Source organism: Canis aureus, chromosome 21, assembly GCF_053574225.1.
Source record: "Canis aureus isolate CA01 chromosome 21, VMU_Caureus_v.1.0, whole genome shotgun sequence".
In the NCBI taxonomy this organism is placed as follows: domain Eukaryota; kingdom Metazoa; phylum Chordata; class Mammalia; order Carnivora; family Canidae; genus Canis; species Canis aureus.
Window position 1 is genome coordinate 16,961,932 of NC_135631.1, and position 25,191 is coordinate 16,987,122.

Consider the following 25,191-nt stretch of genomic DNA (forward strand, 5'->3'; position numbering starts at 1 on the left):
GAAGAAACCAAGAGAACATAACAGAAACTAAGTATAAAACCACGTATCTGGTTTGTTTTTTTTTTATGAGTGAAGCTAATAAACCAGTACAGATTGCCTACATCATCTCTCTTCGATCCCAGCACAGGAATATTTATCACTAGTTAGTTGATTTCATTCTGATCTGGCCAAGAGTCTGCACCTTGGCTCCAGTCTTCCCTGGAAATAAGGGTAAGATTTAACAGGTCAGCTGCTATTAATTCTGTATTTACACATGTAATCTGCACTTCCTCAGACCAGAAGAGGACAAGTTAGTAATTCAGGTCCTGACTTCAAAAACCACTATAGCATGCCATTGTTTAACCACAAGTAGAAAACTTCTTAGAAGCTCCTAAGTAAGCCAGTTGAGTTTTTGATTGAGTGAAACACAGTCAGGACTTATTGAATAATGTTAGAAATGATCCCAATGCCAAGAACCAACTGGATTTTCCAGTTTTATTGAGAAATAATTGGCATACATTGCTGGATAAGTTTAAGGTGTAGAGTATGATAGTTTCATTTATATGTACTGTAAAAGGATTAGCGCCATAGGTTCAGCTAACATCAATCTTCTCATTTAGTTAAAATATATAGAAAAGAAGGAAGATAAAAAGAAGAAAAAACTTTTCTCCTTGTGATGAGAGCTCTTGGAATTAACTCTCCTAACTGTTATATACATTGTATAGCAATGTTAGCTACAGGTACCATGTTGTTAAGAGCCAACTGTCAATTGAATCTAAACTCAATTCGGGAACACAGGGAAACAATTCTCATGCCCAATAGATTGTAGACTGAGGAATGAAACTCAAGGAGGGCCCCAGAAAGCAGAGATGAGTAAATTTCATCCCCACCCCACAGCAGCCTAGGTGCAGGCTAGAGATGCAAGTCCCTAGTTCCCTCCCAATGCAACACTGGCAGCCAGAAGGGGGATGGTCCGAATCACACAGTGATTTATACTCGCCCTCTAACAGGGAACCTCAGAGGACATGGATTAAAAATCCCAATACCATAAGGTTAGAGATGGATATCTAGTGGTTGCTTCCCTCCTTGTTCCCTTTCCTACTCATAGCAAAGAGCCTGGTCTTGGACAGAATGACTAAATTATAATTCTAATGAATTTGCTCCTGAACAAAACTATTCCCCAGCCTCAAGGTTTACGCAGGGGGGACTGTGATGCCTTCAAGCCAGGCTCCACCCAGCAACTCATCAGGGATGAATTAGCATTTCAGTAAAAGGCTAGAGGAGCAAGCCAGATATTGTACACACTCTATAGGAATGCAGAGAGATTGATCAGAATGAGAGCATCCTCAGATCTAGATTCACAACCTTCCCTTCTCAACTTCTCAGTCCAGGTACAGCACTTAGCTGCAGACTAGTTAGTGTTGTGTCCTCTTTTCCTCTCTCATGAGAAGGAAAACAAAAGTCAGAAGTGATATGAACACACACTTGCAAGAAAAGCAGAGTGGAGGATGAACTCCCCTTTCTGGGGAGCTAGGACCGGGGAATATAGATGTTATGTGAGCAGTTCATCACACAGAGGGCAAGACTTGGGACAGGAGACTATAGAAGGAGAGATGGGAAGGCAGAGAAAAGCAGGAAATTGCTCAAGTAGAAGAACCGAGGGGCACCTGGGTGGCTCAGTCAGTTAAGCGTCCGTCTTTGGCTCAAGTCATGGTCCCACGTCTAGGATTGAGCCCCACATCAGGCTCTCTGCTCAGCCGGAAGTCTGCTTCTCCTTCTCCCATGCCTCTCCCCTGGCTTGTGCTCTCTCTCTCTCTCTCTCTCCCTCAAACAAATAAAATCTTTAAAAAAAAAAAAAGACAAAAGAAAAACTGAGTGGTTCCTGGAAGCGGTAAGTGCTAGATAATGACAGGACAGAACAGGTGAAGAGCACTCGATTTGAATTTGAATTTGATAGGCTTTCAGTAAATGTTAAAAACACAGTTCCTTCCTTTGAAGAGCTAAAAAAAATTATTTTTTTAAAAAGAAAAAAGAAGAAAAGTGAGATGTTCACCAAAGACAAATGAATGCCTATTAACACATGAAAAATGTGTTAAAACCAAATAAATATTCAAACAGGGAGGCAGGCTCCTGGTGCCAGTAGACACCCTAAATGACTAATGTGAAATTAATCTTTGCATCAGTAGGAGAATAATGGACATTTATAGACATGAAAATCCATTGCCATATTGGGGGTTTGTCAGGATGAAGACCTACCTTAAGGTTTACAGCATCTGAAACACCGTATCTCCAAAGGGGATTGATATCTTCCGGGAGTCTTGCCCACCTTAAGATATGCAACCACCTTTAATTTTCTTGCATCACAAATTCTTAGCACACTGTCTACACAAGTGGTATCACTTAGCCAGTGAGTAAACCTAGCCATTTGTCCATAGTTTATGAAGCTTTGTTGTCTTATCTTCATTGTGGGTATGGTAACTCACTTAAGCTTTGCAAAAGCTTCTTATCTTGATGAAGTCCCAATAGTTCATTTTTGCCTTTGTTTCTCTTGCCTTCATGGATGAATCTTGCAAGAAGTTACTGTGGCCAAGTTCAAAGGGATGAACCCCTTTTTGGATGAAGGTGGGTGTAATTTTTTAAAATGGCACGATCAAGAAAGCCAGCTTCTAGTTTTGGAGGTGGGGAGTCTGAGAAAGTAGTGATTCTCAGGCTAAAAACGGGGCTGCTTAAATGAAAAGTGGAATATCAAATTTAGTTATAGCCTTACATCTCCACATACTCTCTACACAAAAGCAGAACTTAACAGAACGGTCTCAGTTAAAAAAATTACTCACCAAGTGAGAGACAAAGGTAGTGAAGGCTGAAAAGGTGGTTTTCTCGTCACAAAACGATCAATGCAGGAAACAAATGCTCCTGGGTAGAAAAGTACTTCAGGTAGGAAACTCAGGAACTTGCAAGTACACAGCCTTAGATTATAAACGGTGAAGCTACTGTAAACCTGCCCAACGTCTACCAGTAAAGGTTGGTGGGAGAATTTGCAGAGACGTTTTTTCTTGTTTAACGTAAAGTTAGTAGAAGAAAGAGCATCGACTGACTTCCCTGCCTATCAATTGTGTGTGTGTGTGTGTGTGTGTGTGTGTGTGTGTGTGTGTACCTAATTTGAAAAGCAGAAGAGGTTCTGGTGGAGAAGGTCATGGACCAAGATAAACGTTCCACACAGACAAAATCTATCTATGTGAGATGAAAATGCTTTGATACTCTAAGATACCCAAGGAAAACCAAATTCTGTGTTTAAAGCAGGTAAAGACTACCTAATTCATCTTCTCTGGGCCAATTATGCAGACCTCACTGTTAAGCTCAATTTGGTCTGCTCTGCTATGTTATTATTAAGGTTTTGCTTCCGTCCACACTCATTCCTTTGATGACCTTACCTGGTTTCGTTGTCACATGCCAATATATCCTGAATTTGTATGTCCCATTGAGACCTCTCCCCAAACAGACTCCAAACATCTATTTTGTTTGGAGTAAATATTTCGACAAATATTCTTGGATGTTTTATAGGCATCTCAAAATTAATACATCCAAAAACGAAACTCCTAATCTTCCCCTCTTAACCTAATCCACCCCCAGCCTTCCCCTATCCTAATCATATTTCCATTTTTCTAGATACTCCAGCTAAAAATTTTGAAGTCATCCTGATTTTCCTCCTCTCCTCCTACCCCATATCCAATCCATTCACCAATGCTATTGGCTCTACTACAAAATATTTCTATATCCAATTATTTCCTACCCCCTCCCTTGCTACCACTCTCATCCCCCTATTAATAATTCTTCCACTGGAATCATTGCAACACTCTCCTAACTGGTTTTTCTGCTTCCACCTTTCCCCCTGAGTAATGAAATGGAATCTCAGCATAGAAGCCAAATGATCCTTTAAGAAAAGAAGTCAGACCAGGTCAGTCCTCTGCTCAAGATATCAGTGATTCCCATCTCACCTGAAATAAAGCCAAAAGCCTCTTCCATAATCGTAGTGCCTTATTTCTTGTGCCTCATTTGCAATTTCTTTTCTCCTGACTCATTACTTGCCAGCTTCACTGGCCTCCTTCCAGTTCCTCCAACACATATCAGAAATAGTCCTACCTTCCACCTGGAAGTCTCTTCTTCCACATATCCATGTGGTTCACTTCTTTACCTCCATCAATTTTTGGTTCAAATTTCATAAATTTGTGAGATGTCTCCTGACTATATCAACTTCGACTGTACCCCCTACACACACACACACACACACACACACCCTCTCCTCCTTTCTTGCTTTGTCTGCAACAATCATCACTAGTTAAGGTACTACATATTTTGCTTAGTTATTTGACTTATTATCTGACACCCATTCTTGAATATAAGCTTCATGAAGGTGTACATTTTTTCTGTCATTTTTCTCCTCCTAATCCTCAACTCCTACTCCCTTGTTGTTGTTTTTTTTTCCCTTAGTTCCAAGAATAGTGTCTGGCATGTCATTAATGCTCAATAAATATTCGTTTACATTTTAATTAATCTAATTTCTCATAACACATTCACTTCACCTCCGAACTCTCAATAAATTTCCCTGGGATAGGTCAAGAGACTTCGAGATTCATAATTCCAGGTTACCTGCTCTGTGACTTGGACAATGCCTTAACTGCTCTGAATCTGTTTCCTTATCTGTAAAATAAGAACAATATATCCAGCTTTAAACTATGGGCATTTATATTAAATAAAAAAGTAAATATGAAAGAGATTAATGCATTTCAAAGTGCTCTGTAAACTTAGGGCATTGTTATGGTTGCTGAAAAGTACCATCAGTCAGTTGCCCACTTATGCTGCTGCAGGGTGCAAATTTGAGCAAAGACACATTTCCTGCCTGGAGCTTTTTATAATCTAATGCAGTCGTGCCTTAGGTTCATCTGGTTTACCCTCTCAGTCTTACTCTGGTTTATCAGAAATCCGTTTACTTCATACTGAGAAAGGAAGTTTAGACAGAGGTTTGGTTCCAGTAGGAGACTGGAATAAGTTACTGGTTCATGTACAATTCCCTGATCCTTGATCCAGCACCTGCACCAAACACTGTTTGCTCACACACCAGATAGGCAAGAAATATGACACAGACATGTGCACAGACACACGGGGGGACTGAAATGGCTCTGCCTCTCCAAAACTCCCACCTTGGACATCTCTACTATGCTCTCAAGTGGAAACAAAAATCTTTGAATATTCCCTTGCAGAATGTTTGCAGTATTATATATAACACCAGCTTGTTTACCTCTTTAATTCAGTCCGTATCCATGTAGTGGGAAATTGAAGTAATCAACCAAATAATGAACACCTGAGAATTTGCTATTGCAGAGCCTGGAATTAGCCAGTGAAGCTGGTGTCATTCGGCAAAGTGGCTGGAAAATAACTCACCTTGCACCTCATTTTGCTAAAACTATATGCAGAGAGAGAGAGAAAGACAGAGAGAGATATGTATATATAATGTTATATTAACATATGTTGACCAAGAAGAAGAAGAGGCTGTAAAGCAACTAAAAGCATTTATTCGAGGTCTTAAGGATTGCAATCTGGGAGATACAGAGAGACCAAAAATTGAAAGTGTGCTCTGAATTGCAAGTGAGAAGTGCAGGCAAAATCCACAAGGTTATATAACTTGTTTTGAAGGAATTAACATTGATGTTGACAGAGCTGAACTGCCTAAGCCACAATTGGCCATTTAGCTAACAGATGCTATCTTATCTCTGTTTCAGTCCAAAGTAGAAGGATGAGATCCAGGAGATGGTCAAGGTGCAGTTGACAGGTTGCAATTGACAAAATTCACAATTCTGAAAATTGAAGCAGAGAAGTTCATTAGTCCTGATTCCTCAATATCGTCCCCACCCTGTTTTTTTATAATAAATTTATTTTTTATTGGTGTTCAATTTGCCAACATACAGAATAACACCCAGTGCTCATCCCGTCAAGTGCCCCCCTCAGTGCCCATCACCCATTCACCCCCACCCCCCGCCCTCCTCCCCTTCAACCACCCCTAATTCTTTTCCCAGAGTTAAGAGTCTTTATGTTCTGTCTCCCTTTCTGATATTTCCTACCCATTTCTTCTCCCTTCCCTTATATTCCCTTTCACTATTATTTATATTCCCTAAATGAATGAGAACATACAATGTTTGTCCTTCTCCGATTGACTTACTTCACTCAGCATAATACCCTCCAGTTCCATCCACGTTGAAGCAAATCCCACCCTATTTTGAATGATGTTCTTAGCAATGCTTCCTCCACTTGAGAATTTTTGTCACACCTAATAGGTTTTGTATTTTATCATTTTATATTAATTGTATATTTTTAATTTTAATTTATATTTAATTAATATTAATTTTATAATTATTTTATACACTGCAAATTAAGCATGAGGATAAGCCTTCTGTAAGTCCCACCAAGCTTGGGTATGGGGGAAGGGAGTCCTAAGGAAAAAATATGTGAATTAGAGAGAATTTAAGTTATACCACAGCATACATATTGTATTTAAAGGACATAACTCCCTTATGCCACTCTAAATATTTCTCCACAAAACCAGAAAAAAAGGGTTTAAAAAATTATCTGCACACACACGCATAAAGAAGATTATATATATTCTTTCCTTCTGCTTCCATCCTCAAGGTGAAACCAAGTTCAAAATAGTACTTTTCTTAAAGAGGAAAAAAAAAAAGGAAAGACACTGAGCTTTCTCTCCAGAGATTCTGCAGAGGGAAATAATTAAGCTCCTTCTCTCTGATAAGATATGCAAACTAATTATGAGCAATTATCTGACACCAAGGTACAAGAAGCTGCAAGCCCGCTTTCACTCTGAGACTACATCTTAGAGAGGGCACAGTTCTTTGGTTTCTGTCTGTTGTGGAATAAAATCAGGGACTGTAATGAGGCTGGGAGAACACCAAGAGTCTAATTAAGTATGAAAATTCAATCCAGGGAGTAGAAGAGTGGTCTTGCTTTTAAAAAGTCTTTTAATTTTATTTAATTCTTACTCCAAATGCTATCCATACGAGTTAAGTCTTGTTGTTAAGATTAAACAAAGGCATATATTCTTACAAGCTAGTATTTGGATGCAGATGTGGGGTGGTATGCACAGCATAGGCTAATCCTTGACATGCAGCCCATGATAGAAATAGCTGAAATCAACTGGGTCTTTTCCAGGCATCTTGCATTGGGTACAAACATTCATTCATTTGAAAAATATGTTAGACACAAGAGATGACTCTGAGTTCTTGGGATTCAACACACAAATATTAAATAAACAAATGAAAGAGAGAGAGAGATTTCACCAACTTTAAGAAGTTATGAGGAAAACAACTAGTCCAGAGGAGCAGACCAGGGATACGGCTTTTCTGAGAAGGCGTCTAGCAATAGACTGCCAAATGATCAAGGATAGGGCTCTCCAAACCCCCTTCCACACAGAAGGCACACAAGTATGTCCTGAGTCAAGAATAAGCGTGGTTGGCAAGGCACCTGAGTGGCTCAGTCTGTTAAGTGGCCAACTCTTGATTTCAGCTTAGGTCATGATCTCAGGACCCTGGGTTGGAGTTCTGCTCTCAGCCAAGAGTCTACTTGAGATTCTCTTTCTCCCTCTCTCTGCTCCTCCCCCTGCTCTCTCCCTCAAAATAAATAAATAAATAAATAAATAAATAAATAAATAAATAAATAAAAAATAAAAGAAGCTTGATTTGTGTGAACAACTGAAAAAGGGCTTTAAGTAGATGCTGTTTCCCCCCCCCCCTACTTTATACCTGAGAAATTTGAGTTTAAACAACTTGCCTAAATTTCTTTACATATATGTTCCACTTGTGGGAATTCTTTTAACTTTATTTTTCCTTTTTGAATAGGCAAATCACTTACGTTTCATCAAAGCAATATAAAAATGCATTCACTGGAAGTCTTGCTTCCCATTCTTGCCTGAGCGTAAGACTCCATCCCTCATCCACACTCTCTCTCGCCCTAACTAAAAGTGGTTTAATTTTGGTTTTGTAAGTATCATTCAAGTGTTAATGCAAGTACAAGCAAATACAATTTCATATTCTTATCCTTCTTCCTTATTCCAAAACAATATATACTACATTAAACATGCTGCTTTTCTGTTTCATTTAAAAATATATCCTGGAGGCTGCTCCATGACCAGCTACTGAACTTCTCATTTTGCCATAAACTACTACCCCATAGAGGCGAACAACAGTTTATCTAATGTCTGCCTCTGGATGTTGGAAACCTAGCTTATTCCTAGCTCTTTGCTAGTACAAACAATGAATAACCTTGTACATATTTCATCTTATGAAGTGAGTCAGAGTATTGAGCATTGCTAATAGTTGCTATTTTGCCTTCCAGTGGAGTAATAGATTTCTATTACCACCAGTATGTCATAGAATGGTCTCAAAGTTCAAGAGAGGAAAGTTTTGTAAATTTTGGGTTTTTTCCCATTGGAAAGGTGAAAAATGTGATGATCTCTCCTTAATCTGCAGCAGCTCTCTTTACATTACAGAAATTAACCTTTTGCCTGGGACATGAGTTGCAATTTTTTGTTCTCAATTTGTCATTTGTCTTTTCATTTTACTTATGATGGTTCTGTCTTGTCATGTAGAAGACTTCATTCTTTTATTATGTTTTGTTCTTTAAAGATGATCAAATTTAGGGGCACCTGGGTGGCTCAGTGGTTGAGCACCTGCCTTCAGCTCAGGTTGTGATCCTGGGGTCCTCGGATCGAGTCCCACATCAGGCTCCCCACAGAGAGCCTGCTTCTCCCTGTGGGTAATTTAAACTATGGAACATGAAACTGCAGCTAAGGGAGCATACTGCATTCGTAAGTTACTTACAGTCTACACTGGCCTAGCCAGGACTTGAGTTCAGTGGTATGTCTACTATTGTGTATCCTCATGGTATGGTGCTAACAATAAAATAACAAGCATTTTTTGCATGCCAGTCACTCACTGTGCTAAGCACATTTCATGTGTAAACATATTTAATCCTCACAACAGCACTGGGAGGTATACTCAACAGCACTGGGAAGTATTCTCATTTCATGGATGAAGAAAGTGGGACACAATGTTTTGAAAGCCACTCACAAGGAAAAGTGTGACAGAAGGAAAAGCAATAAAAAGAGGAGATAGTGGTCACAGTCAATTGCAATTAAAATATCTCACTTTTGTAAATTTTCTAAAAACGTATGACTGTGTGAGCACATTCCTTGGGTCCCTTACAGGCCCTGGAAAGGGATGGATCCAAGTGAGAGGCTTCCTGGCAAATTGGCCTCTAAAGGAAGGACACTTTTGGAACCTATTTATTTGAGAATTAAATAATGAGAAGAAATTCATGTGAAAATATGTAGAAACAGTATCTTTGGAAGAGATTGCACTGATTTGACCAGTGCAAAAGGTCAAAGCAAGAACAAATTTGAGATGTTTGAGACATTGAAAGAAAGCCACCATATTTAGAATGTAGCTTCATCTTTCTAGCAAATTCAGAAGCACAAAAGTGTTAAGGAACTCAATGTGAACGTCTGCCTAGAAACCCATGCATCACTATGATGAGCTTAAAGAAATATCTGAGTCTATAGTCTTTTTTTGTATATGTTTTATTGGAGTTCGATTTGCCAACATATAGCATAACACCCAGTGCTCATCCCATCAAGTGCCCCCCTCAGTTCCCATCACCAAGTCACCCCATCCCCCTGCCCACCTCCCCTTCTGCAACCCTTGTTCCTTTCCCAGAGTTAGGAGCCCCTCATGTTCTGTCACCTTCACTGATATTTCCCACTCATTTTCTCTCCTTTCCCCTTTATTCCCTTTCACTATTTTTTATATGAATGAGACCATATAATGTTTGTCCTTCTCTAATTGACTTACTTCACTCAGCATACATGCAGAAGAATGAAACTAGACCATTCTCTTACACCATACACAAAGATAAACTCAAAATGGATAAAAGATCTAAATGTGAGACAAGAATCCATCAAAATCCTAGAGGAGAACATAAGAAACACCCTTTTTGCACTTGGCCACAGCAACTTCTTGCAAGATACAGCTATGAAGGTGAGGGAAACAAAAGCAAAAATGAACTATTGGGACTTCATCAAGATAAAAAGCTTCTGCACAGCAAAAGAAACAGTCAACAAAACTAAAAGACAACCTACAGAATAGGAGAAGATATTTGCAAATGACCTATCAGATAAAGGGGTAGTATCCAATATCTATAAAGAACTTATTTTTTTATAAAGAACTTATTAAACTCAACACCCAAGAATTAAACAATTCGATCATGAAATGGGCAAAAGACATGAACAGAAATCTCACAGAGGAAGACATAGACATGGTCAACAAACACATGAGAAAATGCTCTGCATCACTGGCCATCAGAGAAATACAAATCAAGACCACAATGAGATCCCACCTCACACCAGTGAGAATGGGGAAAATTAACAAGACAGGAAACAACGAATGTTGGAGAGGATGTGGAGAAAGGGGAATCCTCCTGCACTGTTGGTGGGAATGTGAACTGGTACAGCCACCCTAGAAAACTGTGTGGAGATTCCTCAAAGAATTGAAAATAGAGCTACCCTAGGACCCAGCAATTGCACTGCTGGGGATTTACCCCAAAGATATAGATGCAGTGAAAGACTGAGACACCTGCGCCCCGATGTTTCTAGCAGCAATGTCCACAATAGCCAAACTGTGGAAGGAGCCTCGGTGTCCATCGAAAGATGAATGGATAAAAAAGATGTGGACTATGTATACAATGGAATATTACTCAGCCATTAGAAATGACAAATACCCACCATCTATATTCTTTTTAAATGCCACAAAACATTTGTATTTTCTACTCACCTTATGAGACAAACCAGAGATCTGTGGAACCTACTCAGGGTAATAAATGTACCATTTGCCAGAGCAGAAGTTGAGAAGGAAAAAGTGAGTCTTTGGCAGCTGTTAATTCAACTGAAGCTTCTACCAGAAATATTATTTCTTGATATCTCAACAAAAGAGTCAAGGGATGATGTGTTTGTGATGAAAAGGCTAGAAGGTATCAGTCTCCTCCTCTTCACTCCCACCATCCTCATCATTTTTCAAATCCTCATTACTTCTCACATTAAACCATTGCACAATCTGATTGTTCCTTCTGCCTCCAGTCTTTCCCCATTCCAGTCTGCCCTCCACAGTCTTGCCCAACTCAGCGTCTTTCAAGTAAAGCTCTTATAAAAACATTCTCCTTCACACAGAATCTTCACACAGAATCATTCTTCTATAAATGAAAACATAGAAATCCCAGAATCTTTAAGAATGTTTGGATCCAATCACCTAAACTCAGCATTCAAAGTCTTTTGCAATCCAACATTAACATTATAATTTCCATATTGTCTGCAAATCCTGCTCTCATTCATGCTCTGACCCAGAAATTTTTAGTGCTCCTCATTCCCACACTGTGGTCTTTATTTTCACAAGAATAGATCTTTGCTTATTACCTTTGCCCACATGTTTCCCTAAGCGCTGCCACTGGACAGCTCCTCTATCTTTCATGGTCTTCCATGTCATCTCCTTTATGAAAATGTCCTTGTTTACAGCAAGCAAATAAGAATTGACTCCTCACACCAGAATGGCAGTTTTAACTGCCTGTGTTGTCATCATTTGTGAAACTATTTTGTTTTCCTTATACACCATAAGAGAAGGACTAACCTAACCTATTGATCTTGGTATCTCTCAAAGGGCCTCACAGAATGTCAGGGACACAGTGGGTGTTTGTTACCACATTTGGTGAAAGGACAAGACGGGGAGATCCACAGTATTCCATTCCTTCAGTTTAGGATCAGCCCACAAATAATAGGTCAGATATTGGAGAGAAATTCTGTTATGAAAAATTCAAATGCTCTGTCCAAACAGAGGGAGAAAGATGGAGGGTCACTAGGGTGCAACTTGACAATAAATAGACATCCAATGAAATTAGTTATAGCTAAATGGCACTGTGACAAATTAGAAAGAGCTTCAGCTGGAGCCAGTTGCAGCCATGTCCACATTCTGATCAAGTCACTTTCCAACTGTGTGACTTTGAGCAGCTCCCTGTCTATTCTGAATCTTTCCTGCAAAACCAGGCTAAGGGTCAGCTGTGCAGACTGCCTGAGAAATTGCAATTAACATTTCGGGACACAATATTTATGCCATAAAAAGTAACAATGACTACAAGAATCAGAAAATCAACTGCAGAGTTGAATATTTATTACTGAAATCAGCCTGCACAGGCATGAAACAGTCATTTGTAGCAGCAAACACACATGTTAGAAACCCGAAGTCTATTTTGTCATCTGAAGAGTTTATTAGGCCTGCAGAAATCACCTTTCCCCTTTCATGAGAATTTGTTTTGCAGGCTTTGCAATTATCATCAGGTCTAAAGAGGATGCAAATGACACAAGACTATGACAGCACATCAAAAAAATAAAAATAAAAAAGTGAGTGCACCTGGAATGAAAGACCTAAGCACACTTCTAATGAGGATGGGAGTGAGCCATCAGGGATGACACTGAAATGAGTTTACAAGGCTTGGCACTGCTGAGATGAGAAGGGAGCCTTGAGTTGTTTTAACTGAGACTTGCTGCCTACATTACAGAGAATATATTACAGAGTAGAATGCGAACATCTCTGGGCCTTCTTTGTCCATTGATCCATTCATTCACCCTGTAATCAAGTCCTGAGCACTAGGTAGTGTCAGATTTGAAAAATGCAGGAGTGAAAATGGCTTGTCCCTCAAACAATTCACAGTCTTATGGAGGAATGAGACAACAAGGACAATGCAATCAAGATGCGGCAAGAGCTCTAATCACACAGCGCCGAAGGGATGGGCAGAACACAAAGGAGTTCTAGCTCTAGCAAGGTTGATCATAAAAAAATAAAAGTGCTACCTAACCTGAGTTTTGAAGGATGAACAGGAGTCCCTCAGGAAGGCAAAGTGGTTTGCATAAGCAAAGGCACAGTACAGTGTCCCCTTTGTGAGTCCACACATAGTCTAGTGTAGCAACACAGAAAATGCAACAGGGTAGCAGACGTGGCTTCTTTTTACCTGAGAGCTAGAAGGAAACTTAGATAAAAAGGAACCTCAGATACTGCCCAATGCAGTGTTTCTTAGCATCTTCAACTACTCTATGAAGAATTCTGTTTTTATTCAACTTATGAAATAATATGGATATTAGGATAACCACCTCATTAGCAAATTCTGCATGCAAGTTTTGGTGCTCAGTATTTTGTGTTTGTGGCCTTAAATACCTGGATATGAAATGATTAGCCAAAATGAAAGCTTTGGCTTCTAATTCAGTATTCTTGGGGGCCCCAACGCCTCAAGTTTGAGAATGACTGTATCTGATGCAATCCCTCTATGTGGCACCCAGGAAGGGCAAATGGCTTTATAATGCATCCAGTTAATCGGTAACAAGGACTAGAAGCCCAGATGCCTGGCTCTGTGTTTATCACAGGTGAGCCACTACCCCTCTGAACAGGCAGTCCCCAGTCCCATGACTTTCAAGACTTCTGAGTACAACTTTATCATTCACAACCGTGATATACTTTTATGCTCAGAATTTCATCACCTCCCAGTTTATCTTGGACTACATCTGCGCTCCACCTCTCTGAAAAGCAAGCAGAAAAGGTCAGGATAAATGACTCTAGCTTGGGATAATGAAAAAAGCTTTTTAAAAAATCCTCACTCTTTGACCTTCTCATATTGCAGAATTCATGACTGAACATATATAGGACAGAATTTTCTTATATCCCGATTCCATGGTACCATGAAACTTCTGACCCCAACATAGGTGTTGCTTTTTTGTTCGTTGAAGAAGGTAGTAACTGCTTTCCTATTAGAAAATTTTTAAAGCAGATCAAGCAAGCAATTTTTTGCAATGCTTTACCTTGTTTGATACTTCATAAGTAATAACAATAAATAGCAAACTGACATTACCTAAAACACCCATTTCATACGGTAAATAACCTAATCTCAGAACTGGGAGGCAAGTGAGCCACAGGGTGTAGGGATTCATGGAAACACGGAGTATGGTTCCTAAGAACCTGGCTGTTTAGCAAAATCACCTGGTGGGGGGAGGCTTTTGAAAAATGCAGACTCTGAAACCCTACCCTCAACTAGTTGAATCAGAATTTCCACAGGCTGGTAACCAGAATTCAACACATACAATGGCTCTCTAGGTAACCCATGGTTATCTGATCTACCCAAATAAACTCTTGCCCCATATTTTTCAGGCAAGAGATTTGAAGTCAAAATGATGCGATCAATGATGGCAGTCAATTGTAATCCTGCATGAGATATGAAACCTTCCAGGATCAAAGTAATTGGGATTAGCTATTTGTTTCCTTCATCCAGCTATTTCTTCTGCTTAGGAGCCCACTTTTTCAATCATTGAGCAAATAATCATTAAATGCATACTGTACTAGACCTAAGGATATAATAGTAAACACAATATAAATCACCGTCTTTTCCTGGAGCCTGTGATCTCAGTCCCTATAGTACTATGAGAATTCTATCCAGGAAATTTTCCTGAATTTATAAACTTGACTTTTTTTGTTTCCTGATGTTTCCTTACTTTTTATACTTGGTGCAGACAAGCCTTTTTTTAGAACTATTTCCTGCCTGTACTTAGGGCTTCCACTCAAGAGATGAGATCCATGCCCCTTTTGGTTTGCGTAGCAATTACAGACTCTTTCTATTCCTTCTTCTCCTTTCTCTATCTCTTTAATCAATGAGCAACAGGGATCCCTGGGTGGCGCAGCGGTTTGGCGCCTGCCTTTGGCCCAGGGCGCGATCCTGGAGACCCGAGATCGAATCCCACGTCGGGCTCCTGGTGCATGGAGCCTGCTTCTCCCTCTGCCTGTGTCTCTGCGCCTCTCTCTCTCTCTCTCTGTGGCTATCATAAATAAATAAAAATTTAAAAAAAAAAAATCAATGAGCAACAGTGAAGATAGTAACATTTTGAGCCAGAAGAGCCATCCCAGAACCACACAATGTGTTAATTCTATTTACATTTTCTCCTGGGCTATATAAGGACCCCCCCCCAATCCTTTCAGGCTTGCTTATTCTTTACAATAATGCTCTTTCTGCTAAAATCTGCCAGTTGCTGTGCAGGGCAAGTGGAAATGCAGGTATGAAAGTCATGTTCTCTGCGCCTAGCATTAAGGGCATCCCCGTCCCTGTGTAATAACAAAATCAGGCAATTAAAGATAGACATGTACCAGGTGGTAGGAATGAGCACAAGGCCAGCACAAGCTCAACAAGTATATGTTTTGGATGCTCAACAAGTCTATGTTTAACTGATATCAGTTTATTTATTACATGGCACCATGTGAAACTAATGACATTTGACTGGTTTGACGTGCAAAGAAAAATCGCAATTATATGTAATTCAATCTAATACAAATTCTGATAGGATTAAGCAATAGACCATGTTAGAGAGCAGGGAAGTAGGACAGACCAAGGAGCTGCCTTTTTTTTAATAATAAATTTATTTTTTATTGGTGTTCAATTTGCCAACATACAGAATAACACCCAGTGCTCATCCCTTCAAATGCCCCCCTCAGTGCCCGTCACCCATTCACCCCCACCCCCTGCCCTCCTCCCCTTCCACCACCCCTAGTTCGTTTCCCAGAGTTAGGAGTCTTCATGTTCTGTCTCCCTTTCTGCCTTTTGAAAGTTCAACTTTTACTTTTTTTTTCTGATTGGAAAAGCATTATGTCAAAGAAGAATCTAGAAGAATAAATTCAGATCTACAATCTATTTCTACTATCACTCCTCTTATCCAATCCACCATCATCTTTTACCTGGACAAGGGCCACCAGGGCATCATACCTGGCCTCTCCACTTATGTTTCCTCTCCCCTCTTTCTATGCAGTATCCAAATGAATCATCTTGGAAAATCTCAAATCAGATCATGTTCCTCAGCTACTTAAAACTTCCCAATGGTAAACAGTTACGCTTGAAATAAGACACATATCTCACCAATGTATTGGCTCGACCTTGTATTTATCATATGTTTAATTCTTTCTATGCTGCTGCCCTAGTCCCTGTCAAAGACAGCAGGCACACAGACCTTCACATTCAGGTCCCCCCATGAACTTATTTTACATCTGTGGCTCAAGGCTCAGGGGAAGGTTGTTTCGTTTCAACAATATCTAAGAAGTTATATTAATTTTGACTCCATGTCAAAACTTCATTAGACAGGAGTTGTCATAACTTCAGCTGCACCAGTAAAAAGCAAGGACACATGCCTTTATAATGAATCTTGGGTTTTTCCTGAGGCATTTTGAATTTATGGAAGATAGCTCCACCTACCTCCCTTTGTATTCCCTTTGCTCCACTGTTTGTTGGTTTGTTTTGTTTTGGGTTTTTTTTTTTTTTTGCCCAGAATCAAAGTGATAAAGGATATTTAATGAGCTGTGGTCTGGTGATCTTTCCATTCCCATTCCACCTGTCTGCCCTATGCTCTCATTTGGGCTTCTCTCTGATCTCTGCATGGAGGTATTGGCTACCTACATATCAGAGTTCATATCCTATGTCCCTTGTATTCCGTAACATCATCTGTCTCAATGAGTATTTATGGGAAACAAGTTATGGCTTCAGCTCCAAACTATATGCATGTGGTTCTACACTTGAGATGAGGATCCACCCGCTAAGAACTTTTAGGGAAGTATGATGAGGATAGGCAAGTGAACACCAAAGAAGCAATACAATGATTGGCCCCGGCAAATATTTAGCACCCACTGTATACATGGAAGGCCCTAAGATAGCCACCAAGGACAAAAGACCTAACTGGTTGGTCAGGTACATTGTTGGAGAAGCACAAGTCTTGGTTCAAAAGACCTATGCCTGTGTTTTCATGTCAACAGAATGTGTGGATTTAGTCAAGTGCTTTTCTGAACCTTTTTCCTCATTTATACAATGTCACCGACACCTACCTCCAAAAGCCACCTGTGGGTTGGGAAGATTAAATGGATGTGAAGGAGTTTTCTAAACTGCAAAACACTTGCTATGATGAGGTTGAGAACAACAGGGTGTTTTCATGAGGCAAGTGCTGTGCTAAACAATTTAAATATATTATTTCAATTATTCTTCACCAATGTATTTATGAATTATATTGTTATAATATTATATTGTATATTGTTATAATATTATATTGTATCACAATCTCCACTTTCATAGGTGGGGTGCAGAGGGGGAACAAAATTTTTTCAAGGTCACATAGCCTGTGTAATTATGGAATTGACATTGGAATCTAGATCTATCTAGCTCCATAATTAATACTCAGTTATCATGCTGTATGACCAACCAAATACCTTTGTCTTTGGAAAGCACTTTTATTAGAAAGTTATTGACTCTGGGTTAGAGACCCTGGGTATGGCCTGGGTTTATAACTTACTCTTTATCTGGCACTGGGTAAGTCCCAATTGCCTGTTTGTAAGAAGGTTGAGCTCTAGCCTTCTTCAGGTCATTTAGGTCATTCTCTCTAGGAACTGAAGCAGACTACAGATACTACAGAGGGTTGAAGAGGAAGATCTTCTCCAAGGGCTCTAGCAGGTGGAGAAAGCTTTTCAAAGAGGATGGGCCTGAACTATTTATTATTTTCCTCCATAGTCACTATATTTACAAATATTTTATTTTTACTTAACATAATGTGGGGAAAAGCTTTAAACTGAAAAAGTTGATTTTCAATAACTTTTTATCTTAAAATAGTTTAAGACTCACAAGAGTCACAAGAATTGTAGTATAGAGTATTTCACCAGTATTTACACGCACTCTTTGTTTTATCACATGTGCAGACTCAGATAAACTTTACCATAATCGAAATAGAGAATTGTTCCATTGCAACAGAACTTTCTTGCATTACACCTTAATAGTCACCCTTCTTCCCTTAGCACTTATCTTTGAAAACCACCAATCTGTTCTCCATCACTATAATTTTGTTATTTCAATAATGTTATTTAAGTGGAATCATACAGTTTATAGCCCTTTTTTTTCACTTAACATGTCTTTGAGCATCATCCAAAATTGTTGTATGTATCAATAATTTATTCCTTCTTACTGATGAATAGTATCCCATTATATGGATATACCACAGTTTGTTTATCCCTTTATTTGTTAAAGGACATCTGGATTATTTCCAATTTGGAGCTCTGATAAATAAAGCTGCCATGAACTTTTGTGTTGAGGTTTTTGTGGGAACATAAGTTCTAATTTCTCTGGGACAAATACCTAGGAGTATAACTGCTGCATTGTTCATACAATAAATGTATATTTAACTTTAGAAGAAACTGCCAAACTATTTTGCATTGGATCTGTACTATTTTACATTCCCATCAGCATTGTGTATGAGATCCATTTATGAGATTGCTATTTTAAAAAGGAAAGTGCTATAACTGTAATGAGACTGTCTTAATAACTAAAATGATTGCACAGCTAAGGCATCTGACTGCAATCATACTAATGGAACTCACTGCTCACCTGGAAAGGGAGGGTCCAAAGAAGAGAAAAGGTAGCAGTTATTAAAAAAAAAAAAAAACTTTATCCTTGTATCTCAACAAATAGAGACTTCTCAATCAAGCATTATGTTAGCAAACATCATCTTTTCTGAAAGGCAATTTCTACTCCCAGTTTGTATCTCTTAATCACATAAGCAACTGCCACTTGGAGCCTCAGATCAGCAAGTGATAACTAATGGCATCACTGAAATAAATAAATTGCAGCCCCATGCAAGGAACCTGATTTCTCAGTGAGTCCCACTGACCTTATATGAAAAATTAGTACTTTTAGTGAGCCTGGAAGCAACTATATCTGCCAATTCATGATACGGATATATCACCAGGTAAATTACTTAATCTCTCCAACCTATTGCAAATTAGCAAACAACAGTTTCTACATTACACTTTGTATGTAATTTGATAATGTATGTAAATCACTTAAAGCAATGCCTGAGATCTAGTGAATATTTAATAAATGTTCACTATTAATGGCATAGTGCAAGATAGCATAAAAGATGACAAAAGTTTTGATTCCTGGTGACTGACAATGCATTAATATTAAAGAAGATATCAAGATAAGAGGCTGCTTTAGGAGAGAGTTCAATTATTTTTGAGGCAGATTGAACGTACTTTGCTAAGAGTTTTCTAGCAGGTATGGGGAAATCAATATTTAGATCTGCACTCATCTGGTGCACAAGCTTTCAGTCACACATGACTATTTACAATTAAATTTTAATTAATTAAATGAAATTAAAACTTCAGGCTCAGTAACCACATTTCAGCACTAGCCACATTTCCAGTCCTCACCAGCCACATGTACTGGACAGCACAGATATAAAGCACTGTCAAAGAGGCAGAAAGTTCTATTGAACAGAAGCATACAGATCCTTATACCCTTGATCATATTTTTAAATAACTGAGATTTTTGTAATACTGTGTATTTTGTTTTGTGTGTTTAAAATATCTTTCCAAGGAGAGTTTCATAACCTTCACCAAATTGCCAAATACAATTTAGAAGCAACAGTAAAAGACCAGAAGTAGAGGCAAGGGGACCTTGAGACATTCTTGTGGAAAAGTAATGAGAGTCAGTACTCTTGCACAAAGAGAGAAGGTAAATGTGAAGGAGGCATAACCTCAGGAAATGCTTACCTGATAGGAGACACTAATGATTGATTGGAAAAGGCAAGGCATCATGAGAGTCCTGCATTCAGAAGCCAGGAGAGTAGAGTGTGCTGCTTAACAGGGCCAGATGCTCCTTGGAGATCCAAGAGGGTGACTATTGAGCAGGAACTCCTAGGTTAGGCAGCTAAGTAGTTATGATAACCCCAGAAGTTTCTGTGGATAATGGGGTGCTAGCCACCAACATAGAAATAAATGGGTGTTTAGGAATGGAAGCAGTACCTGAAGACTATTCTTTCAAGAAGTTGGCAAGAATGAAAGGAGACAAAGGAAGGTAGCTTGAAGGTACAAAATGAAACATTTTTAATGAATTTGCAGTTATGGATAGAAAAAGGAAAATGAGCTCATGGTCTGATAGAGAATTTCTATTAGAGTTTGGACAGAAGGCAAAAGAATGGATGCATTATTGCCTTTCATGTCTACATGGGGCCATCCCTGGAACATGGACTAGATTAGGGCACAAAATAGAAGGCCATGACCATGTCCCAGTGTTAGCTTTGCAGGAAAAATCTTTCATGCAGGAATCTCCATTTCCAGAAAGTCTATTCTGGGGCCTTTTCAGTCTTCAAAATTCAGCTTAGGATCACCTCCACCAACTCTTCCCTGAATTCTTAAAGACAGTTTTGGATTCTCTCTTCTCTGTGACTCCATAACCTTCTATAATGATTCTCTCTCACATTCAACCAAGATATTTGAGGGTTAGTTTTGTCTTGTTCTTTTTTTTTTTTTAAATATTTTTTTTTCAATTTTTATTTATTTATGATAGTCAGAGAGAGAGAGAGAGGCAGAGACACAGGCCGAGGGAGAAGCAGGCTCCATGCACCGGGAGCCCGACGTGGGATTCGATCCCGGGTCTCCAGGATCGCGCCCTGGGCCAAAGGCAGGCGCCAAACCGCTGCACCACCCAGGGATCCCCTTGTCTTGTTCTTATTGGTATCTTCAACATCTAGCCTGTAAAAAGAGCTTGGCAAATATTTGTTGAAAAATGAACTAATTAACATTGTCTATTCATTTCTTCTAATGGGCTTTTATAAAGTCTTCCTTAAAAACCTATTCCATCTAGTTCCATGACACAGATGAAACTGGAGGGTGTTATGCTGAGCAAAATAAGTCAGAGAAAGACAATTATCATATAGTTTCACTCATATGTGGAATTTAAGAAACAAAACAGAAGATCATAGGAGAAGGGAGGGGAAAATAAAATAAAATGAAATCTGAGAGGCAAACAAACCAAAAAAGACTCTTAACTCTAGGAAATAAACTGAGGGTGGCTGGAGGGGAAGTGAGTGGGAGATGAGGCAACTAGGTGTTGGGCATTAAGGAGGGCACATGATGTAATGAGCACTGAGTGTTACATGCGACTGATGAATTACTGAACTCTACTATTGAAACTAGTAATACGCTGTATGTTAACTAATTGAATTTAGATAAAACAAGTAAAAATAAATAACTAAAAATCAATTTTGTAAAAAACTATTCCATCATTACTGAGGGGAATTCCCTTTACCAGCTTGGAATTACTAAGAACAAGAAAGAGCAAAATAAGAACTCTTACAACCAACTAAAATGATTAACAAACACTACATCACCCAAAAACACTAGCCACAAATGTTTAACACTATCCATGGCAAATCACCTATAATAAACTTAGCAGTGTATCTTAGACTCATATACACTGAGGATCAAAGTCCACTTCAGTCCCTTGGTAAACGTATGATCCAGAATAACCTGCTTAACCCCCCACACCTTCAATTTCCTCATCTGTAGGGTAGCAATGCAAATACCTACCTGTGTCTTGTGAAGAAGAAATAAAATAACACATAGCCATTAGTGATGTCATAAATATTAGCTGAACATATTTATCACCTTGAGTATTTAGTCCTAGAGAAAATCTGATATAGAATTAAAAAGAGAGTGGTAGCAAAAGCCAGTTTTAAATTTACTTGTTTGCTCAATGCCTTTTAATTCGATCTCCCTTTGAAGGACATAAAGATTTTAGATAGGTTAGAACATCATGCTCTGCTAGCTTTTTGTAATTATTGTTCTTTTAAATTACTGTGTTACATAGGCAGAGGGAGAAGCAGGCTACATGCAGTGAGCCCGACGTGGGACTCGATCCCAGGTCTCCAGGATCATGCCCTGGGCCGAAGGCAGCACTAAACTGCTGAGCCACCCGGGCTGCCATTACTTATTTCAATATATTCCATTCTCTCATATTTTATACCAACGTGATTTAACTTAGTTATTATCACGTTTTCTCAATTTATGTAACTTTATATTTAACTTAATAACTCAATTCTTTAAATTATCCTTTTTAAGTACATAAGAGTCTAAGTACATATAAGTACACAGAAGCCTAAGAAAGTAACACTTTCCAAAACAAAGTGAGTAATGATAACTTTCTTACAAAAGAACAAAATTTATTTTAAAAAAACAATTTGTTAAATACATGATTTTATATTAATTTCTTTGAAATTTTATAAATATATTTCATGTACCATTGACATTTAATTTTACATATTGAAAATGTCTATGATATTTAGAATGTATTTAGTCTATTATATAAGAAAACATATCATCTAAACAAATTGTTTATCTACTCAAATAAAAAGAATGTTACGCCAGAAAATAAATTAATTAATTAAATTACTGTGTTAAAAGTAACACTTGCTACTGGTGAAGTTTTCAAACAGTAAAATAAGTCAGAAAGTGGAAAGTAAAGGTGTCCCCCATGGACATTTAAGACACTCACACTTTCTTATACAGTTATCTAAAATTATTATGTATTTCTTGAATTTTTGATTAATATACTATAAGAAGTGTTGCTTGGGAGAGATCTTCCTACACAGTAAAGAGACAAACCCTCTTTATTTCTTTAAGATCTTCTCTGTTGGGTGTTATTCCATATGTTGGCAAATCGAACACCAATAAAAAATAAATTTATTATTAAAAAAAAATCTTCTCTGGTTCAAGCATTGTATGCAGTGTCAATAGAAATGAATCCACAACTATCCCATCAGCATCTACTAGAAGCTCAGCACCACCCAAAACTTGGGGAAAGAGTATAGTCAACAATCAATGAATCTGCTAGTAAGATGGCAGATTCTGGAAAATAATCTAGCAGCAGATGTATGCCAATATGAATTCAGACTCTTAGTTCTCAGATATTTCTTTGCCTTTGTAATTATTAAACTTTTTTTAAAGATTTTATTTATTTATTCATGAGAGACACGGAGAGAGGGGCAGGGACATAAGCAGGGGGATTCCGATAAGGGACTCGATCCTCAGATCCTGGGATCATGACCTGTGCCAAAGGCAGACGTTCAACCACTGAGCCACCCAGGTGTCTCTAATTATTAAACTTCTAATGAAATTGATAAGCGTAAATTCTCAAAGTCAATTTGATTGCAGTTATAAATCACTGTAAAAATAGTCAAGACCCTTTGACCCTGTTTTTCCCATTCAAGGCATTTTTCCTACAGAAATAATGCAAATATATACTTATTTAAATGGATTTTGTTATTCTGTTATTAATAATGGGAAAATTTTGAGAATCACCTAACCACTATTAGGGTTATCACTAAATAAAGGATGGTACCTCCATAATGTGGAATGTTGTTTAACCATTTAAAGTTGTGCTTTTCAAAGAATACTTTTCAAAGAGGAAATGTTAAGGAAAAATACATTAAATAAATAAAAGCAGGATACAATATAGCATTGTGATTTAATTCAAGTTCTTTACTTGGGTTTCTTGAATTATATGTAATAACTCTCTGGAACATCCTTATTCTGTCTTAATCTCCCATCTTCTGGATGCCTCAACTGCTCCCACACCTTTTTATTCTAAATTTTACCCTGAAAACTTCACTTCTGCCACCAGCCTAACTGAATATATTCTTTATTTTTAAAAACTCATACTGAATCTAGTTCTAGACCCTAAATGTTAGCAAAAATCGCTCAGATGAAGCATCGTTAGGGCTACCCCCTGCTCCTTGTGGTATAAGAGGCTCAAAAATACTTGGTACTGAGGGGAATAAAATGAGAGAAGATGCCCCATCTTTATATATAACAATCACCCTCTTTACTGCTGATCATTCACTATACAAAACTATTTTTAGCGGTCAATATTTACTTATCCTTCCACTGTTCCATGTACTAAGCTAAATGCATTTTTTTACTCCTCATAACAATCTCTTAAGAAAGGTGACCAGTATCTCCATTCTTCACATACTTGCTGTGTAACTTAGGAGGAGTCACATGCCTTCTTTGATAATCAACTTTCTCTTAAAAGCAAAATGAAATCCCAACTCTGACATTTGATTTTTCTCCTTTACTACATACAAAATCCCAAATAAAATACTGTAATAAAGGAGGGAGAAGGATTCCATTCTATAAATTGGTCCTATTTTTCTGAACTGACCATGCATTTACAGTCATTTACTGACTGAAAGTAGCTTTATTTCTTGTTCAGCATACTGTGATCTTCCCAGGACATGTTGGGAACACGAAAAATTCTCTGGATAGATAAGCACATTCAAATTCTCAGAAGATTTCCTGATCACTTCAAGATCTTAGTTTCTGAATACAATGTTTTTTAACATGAACTCAGTATCTGCTTCCAGGGTTGGGGCAGGAAAAATGAGACTAGCATATCATTGTGTGCCAGGAGGTAAAGATTCCCATCCAAAGTTGATAGGACTATATATCCAAAAGATAAGAAGTCAGCTTTATTTAACCATAACTGGTAATATTTGTAAAATGAATAATAGTTAAGATGGATTAAAGTCCATTAATATAAAAATAATCCATGAGTATGTATTCATATAAATAAATAAAGATAGGTGGATCAATAGATAGAGTCCTTACACATGCATGAAAGAGATGAAGCAAATGTAGTAAAATTCTGACAGTTGGTGAATCAAGATGATAGGTATATGAGTATTTATTATTTTTCTATTCTTGCAACTTTTATGTAGGTTTCAGATTTTTAAAAATACAAATTTGAAGGAGGATTTGAACCAAATGACTTTGTTCTTAAATGGCTGTCAACTATGGACTTCAAAAACTCTCTTAAAATAAAAATATTTCATCTCTCTTTAAAACAAAGGAGTGCAGGGCACCTGAGTGGCTCAGGTCATGATCCCAGTGCCCTGGGATTGAGCCCCATGTGTTGGGCTCCCCACTCAGCAGGGAATCTACTTCTCCCTCTCCTTTTGCCCCTCCTCCCTAAACATGCTCTCTCTCTCTCTCTCTCTCTCTCTCCCCAAAAAATATCTTTAAAAAAACAAAGGATGCAATGATCACTGATCAATAAAATCCCACTGTGATCATCCACATTATTTTTGAAGTTTACATAACTCTTTCACATAGCCATCCATGTTCCATTTTGTCAGAATGTTTAATTTTGCCACTTTAATTCCTTTATAGGAATTATTCTGATATGATGCACAGTTTGTATCTCCATTAGTAA

The 25,191-nt window shown here is 38.2% G+C and overlaps 2 long non-coding RNA genes across 2 annotated transcripts in view; both read right to left on the reverse strand.

The window, feature by feature from the left end:
- LOC144293382 (uncharacterized) overlaps positions 1 to 25,191 on the reverse strand; it is a 324,951-nt gene that overhangs the window by 200,926 nt on the left and 98,834 nt on the right. The window lies entirely within an intron of this gene.
- Positions 5,560 to 25,191, reverse strand: part of LOC144293378 (uncharacterized) — a 38,431-nt gene continuing 18,799 nt past the window's right edge. Inside the window, exon 4 of the long non-coding RNA XR_013360658.1 lies at positions 5,560 to 5,831. This is a non-coding gene — a long non-coding RNA (uncharacterized LOC144293378). The remainder of the gene's footprint in view (positions 5,832 to 25,191) is intronic.